Source organism: Orbicella franksi, chromosome 5 (genome assembly GCF_964199315.1).
Source record: "Orbicella franksi chromosome 5, jaOrbFran1.1, whole genome shotgun sequence".
In the NCBI taxonomy this organism is placed as follows: domain Eukaryota; kingdom Metazoa; phylum Cnidaria; class Anthozoa; order Scleractinia; family Merulinidae; genus Orbicella; species Orbicella franksi.
Window position 1 is genome coordinate 12,998,904 of NC_138149.1, and position 6,052 is coordinate 13,004,955.

The window sequence follows — 6,052 nt, forward strand, 5'->3', positions numbered from 1 at the left end:
TTTTTCCGCCAGAAGCTGTTAAAACATAAATACACGGACAATTTTACCGATATTGTTTTCTTTTTTGTGGGTAAAATATATTTTCTTTTCGTTTTATCAAAGCGTTGGATTTAAAGGGAATAATAAATACGCTGAAAAAAGGTATTACGTCAGCCATGGAATGCGCTGACGTTGCAGCTTTCACTTTCGCTACGCGACAAATACGATCGTGTTTACTTTGCAAGTTTATTTCGGCAGAAGCGACGGTCATTAATTTGTTTGTAATTTTGTGAGTATTTCTTGTGGTTTTACGCAAATGAAGTAAATCCTTTGACTGTTTCATCACAGTCAGTTCATAGATCGGAAAGAAAATTAAATATTTGCAAGCCAAGCAACGTGTCAGAGCGTGCAAAGATTACGTCATTGGTAGGGAAATAACCACCGTACTAAAGATAGCCGTAGATAACGCAATTCTTGAATTATGTGACTCGTGTGACTTCTTTGCTAACCCTTAACTCAAGGGAAAAAACAATTAAATTTAATCGTGACTTTAAAGAAAGAAAGCGGTTTGTAATAGTGTTCGTATCTTCATGCCCATACATATCCCGAGGAAAGTTCCAGATTAAGACTATTACGTCATCGGAAATGTCACAACGGCTACGACTGATGGTGCGATAATAGAGTTTGTGTTGATCAAGTGCTGTGATGTCTACAGTAATCAATGAATGATCAAAGATTGCTTTGGAATATGCACTGCGTTGCGACTGTAGTACTAAGAAAACAGTTAAATTTTAAAAGCGCGGTTATAAGATCTAACAGATCTTCTTGTTTTTTTTTATATTTTTTTTGTCGGTGACCAGACGCAGACCTCCGCTCGGCCAAACTTTGAGTCACGCAACGTGTGATGTTTTTCCGCCAGAAGCTGTTAAAACATAAACACACGGACAATTTTACGGATATTGTTTTCTTTTTTGTGGGTAAAATATATTTTCTTTTCGCTTTATCAAAGCGTTGGATTTAAAGGGAATAATAAATACGCTGAAAAAAGGTATTACGTCAGCCATGGAATGCGCTGACGTTGCAGCTTTCACTTTCGCTACGCGACAAATAAGATCGTGTTTACTTTGCAAGTTTATTTCGGCAGAAGCGACGGTCATTAATTTATTTGTAATGTTGCGAGTATTTCTTGCGGTTTTAGGCAAATGAAGTAAATCCTTTGGCTGTTTCATCGCAGCGAGTTCATAGATCGGAAAGAAAATTAAATATTTGCAAGCCAAGCAAAGAACGTGTCAGAACGTGCAAAGATTACGTCATTGATAGGGAAATAACCACCGTACTAAAGATAGCCGTAGATAACGCAATTCTTGAATTATGTGACTCGTGTGACTTCTTTGCTAACCCTTAACTCAAGGGAAAAAAACAATTAAATTTAATCGTGACTTTAAAGAAAGAAAGCGGTTTGTAATATTGTTCGTATCTTCATGCCCATACATATCCCGAAGAAAGTTCCAGATTAAGACTATTACGTCATCGGAAATGTCACAACGGCTACGACTGATGGTGCGATAATAGAGTTTATGTTGATCAAGTGCTGTGATGTCTACAGTAATCAATGAATGATCAAAGATTGCTTTGGAATATGCACTGCGTTGCGACTGTAGTACTAAGAAAACAGTTAAATTTTAAAAGCGCGGTTATAAGATCTAACAGATCTTCTTGTTGACAATTATTGTTCTCCTCACTAAGTAAGTACTTCTTTATTTAATAACGTTTTCGTAACCAAATTACTCAGACGACTCTCATATGTTTTACTATACTCCAGAAGAGCGAGAATCAGGATGATCAAAAAGTCAACACAAGGATGAGGATGGGTTGTGTTGTGGTGAGGGTGTCCTGACCTGACAGCTATATGAACTCAGATGCCTCTCAGGGGTAGCTAATTTGACCTTTTCTCTATGGAGCAGTGCCCCTATTACCTCTGAAACTGCTTTCAACACATTACAGCCGGATAAAACACCAAATGACCCTAAAAGGTCTTAGCTGTCGTAAAATCCATTTCAATCGCTTTCTTGAGAAATGACGTTAAATGTCGTTTTGATGATATACATATAACACAACATATAACATATAGCACATTTTATATGAAGTCACAAGTTTGGAGCATGCGCGTGACCAGGACAATTTTCTGTCATGTTACAATTTTATACATAGGCAAGGTAACCAAAATCGCTGCGCAAGCTCCTTAAATTTGGATCCGACAGGCCGATGCCCCCGGGGCTGGGGCCCGTTTCTCGAAGGTCCCGAAAAGTTTTCGCACCCGAAAAGCCGTAGCAAAATCTCAAACCTTACGACTACAGAGCTGTTTTTTTTTTTTTCACATATTCCTAATATGAGGAGAAGTTCCCTTCATACAAGAAGTTTCAGGCGTATACACCTCTCTGTCTTTAAATACTGATTAACTAAAAATGGCTTTCCGGACCCCAAAAGTTTCCGGTGCTTTCGAGAAACAGGCTCCTGGGCCGTTGCTGGCAGGGAATATGGTCCAAACGCTTACAGGTACCACTAATACCTAGTCGCGTCCCCAGATCAGCTGCATACCACTTTTAAATAACAGTGTCTTTCACTGTCATTACTGTTGGGTGTTACAACTACATTCTGAAACCATTTCCTTCACTTTTGTAACAAGATCTGCCTTGGTATCTCTAGATTGAAATGGGAGGTCGAAATGTGTACAGATCTCTCTAAGCATCTTCACCTTGAAAGTTGGAAGCTTCGCCTCTCTTGCAAACGTGCACAGATCGTAAATATCGTACAAGGTTGGGTGGGTCAAGCCTACTTTCACCAGGACAGCTTCCCTTGTTTCTCTCAAATGCTCCCCGTCTAAAATAACTTGCAAGCGTACTCCTCTGCTAAATCGTCGTCCTCCTCTGTGTCTGTATCTAGCTCACCTCCACTCATCAACTCTACTCGCTTCAGACTTCCCTGTTTTATGGTTGCAGACAATCTCGAAAAGAAACCTTGAATTTAACACTTCGAGAACCACTCCATTCTATCAAACAATCTCTCTCCATCCATTGTGGAAGCAGTCTGTGTATCCTTCGCAACCTGGGCTGGATCTTCTGTCTGACCAGTGTCTTGCCCGATGTTAAACTTCTGTATCAGATATTGCCTAACCTTTTGAGAAAATCTCACACTTGCTTGTTTCTTTTGAAGTGCCCATCCCATTTGCAATGGCGAAGTACTTTTCAGGGATTCTGCCTCCGCCGTTGTTGTTCCGCTTGAACTTTCACTTTGCGAAGTCAAGGTCTGGAAGAAAAACTATCCCATATAAGAATCTAAAGCTGAGGTAAACTATTTTGCAAAGAAAAACGATGGAATGTTTTAACGCCTGTGTTATGTAACAAACGGTATGTAAGAAAGTTACAATTTGTTGTATGCACCTGAACCGACTTGAACAAGTACACCATACATTTGATGGCTTTAGCCATTTCAAGATTCACTGAATATCGGCTCTTTGCCCTTTTCTGGCTCCTACCAGGACGCCCTCGATGTGCTGGATACTGACAGGCTGTTCTGGGTCGCCAGAACTTCCCACACGCGTGCCTGTGCTTGGCGCATACGGACAATTGCGCGACAAGCGACTCGTCTAACTCAAGAAGGCCAGCCCTCGCCAAGATAGGCTGTCCCTCTGTTATGGTCTCTCGTGACAAATGGATGGAAGCAAGGTGACTTTCTATAGGGTCACTGCATTGAAGTAAGCTAATGATACCCGATGTTCCTATTGAACCTCACAAAGGCCTGTACACGTGCGTGGTAAAAAGCACGACATTTTGTTTCGAGATAGGTATCCGTTTAATCTGATTTGTCAAACACGGTGATAAAATTTAATCATGTAAGCTAGGCTTTAGCCAAGACTAACACTACACAACTAGCACTGAAATTTCTTGCCAAAAAAGCCCCTAAAATCAATTTACAAAACTGATGCTAAACGAGGCCACCAAAGTTAGTTATAAAATTGCCTATTCCTGTTGTTGGGCGGTCGCTTCAACGGGTAATAAAAAAGAACCAAATTGATTTTTTTTGATATTAATTCTTGCCGCGCAAACTATTTCAAGTTACTAAATATTTAAATTCGCTCATAAATGATACGGTTATATTAATCCACGAAAACCTGCAAAGCTAAGCCATGTCGCCTTTCAACTGTCAGTTGCCGAATAGAAGATAATAAACAGAATAGAAGCTCATTGAATTGAATGCATTGTTCACAAATTGTCCATTTCAGAGTTTATTGTAGAAGCCTTTCACACGTATTGAAAACTGAATTTTACATGTTTAAGTATTAGAACCCTCAGGCCCAGTTCAGACGTCGTGCTTTTGCCGTGCCGAGCTAAATTCAGGAATTAAGTTCGACAAAGGCACGGCAGGAGCACAGCGTCTGAATCAAACTTTTGAATTAAGTTCGGCAAGCAACTGAGTTCGACAAGCCTTGCTGTGCTTCAGGACTCTGGCGCGGCAGCGATTCAAACGTCGTACTTCTGCCGCGCTAAACAAAATTCATAAATTATATTAATGTCTTTTGACGAGGTTGCGTTCCCACGGGGAGTTAGGAGGAGAATTGTTACAAGGCATCAGTATATCCTGAATTTGGTTCAGTTCGACTCTGTCACGACGTCTGAATCAAAGTTGTTTTCCTTTTCCCAACGATTTCATCACGGCACGGTACAAGGGAACAAATAAGTCACCACTTTAAGTTACTTAAGCCGTTAGTAATTTTTATTTTTCTGTGATCGTTTTTATTTTAGACTTAAGGTGAAATGTAACAATGGTAAAGCGTTTTGAATGCGAACTTGCGTGACAACCTAATTTGCATAATGAACTGTGGGAAAGGAAGATAAAAAGCGCAAGGTATTTTTATATCTCTATGCTTCCTAACCCTTGTTTAGCAGAATTCAGTTAGAGTTTTGAGCGGCCGGGTCTGGACTTGGGAAATAAACGCCAGCCAAGACAAGCTACTTTCGCAGGTTTTCAGAAAGTGATAAAAGGGGTGGTAATAGATAAATCTTCAGGATTCTCCAAAACAAAATATATCAAAAGTAACGTGCATTTCTTACCCTTGAAGGATCACTCAATGTAGGGATAGTAACAATTTTTTGTTACGTTTGGTGGTCTTTGAGCAGCGAGCTCGTCAATTTAGGCAATTTTCCGTTCTTGGAATGCTCAAATTTAGGCGTTTCCCGGCTATGATTGTTTTGAGCTCTAAAAAAATTATTTTGACGTATTTGCAAAAACTTAGGTCTTTGCATTTACTCATGACCCAAGATAATTCACTGAGGAAAGTTTGAGGGAAAACTTTTTTCCGACCATAAATACATTGGACCGCTTTTAGAGAGACTGCCACTGAGTATCTGCCCCTGACCAAGGTGCGGTATTGAAGGTTTTTTGTCTTGAACAGCAAGAACATTATTTAGCGTCTTTTAAACCGGCTATTGCGCATTTATGATTGCCAGAAATTGGCTTTGTGTAAAAGTGAAGATATCGAAACTGAACAGCTAAAACATGGTCCAAAACACGGGATCTGAAGTTTAGGGTATACGTTGATAGACGAGTTGACAAAAGCTGTCCAGTCTTGTCTTAAACTGGGTCAGCAAAGTGAACTTACCTTATGCAACACCCCGCCCAAGCTATCGATGACGTAATTGAGTTAAAGTTTTGTAATGTGAGCAACTTCAAAAGTAAGCACTCTAAATTCCGTAACACCATCTCGGAAGATCTTGGAGAGCACAAGCTTCGTTCCATTTGGTTTCGTTGGTGAACGAGTAAGGGAGAGCAAGCATCACTTGATCAAAACCCTCATGACTGACTGACTGGCTTACTGACTGGCTGACTGGCTGACCGACTGACTGGCTGACTGACTGACCGACTGACTGACTGACTGACTGACTGGCGTACTGAGTGACTGACTGACTGGCGTACTGACTGACTGACTGGCGTACTGACTGACTGACTGACTGACTGACTGACTGACTGGCTGACTGACTGACTGACTGACTGACTGACTAACTTAACACCCTTT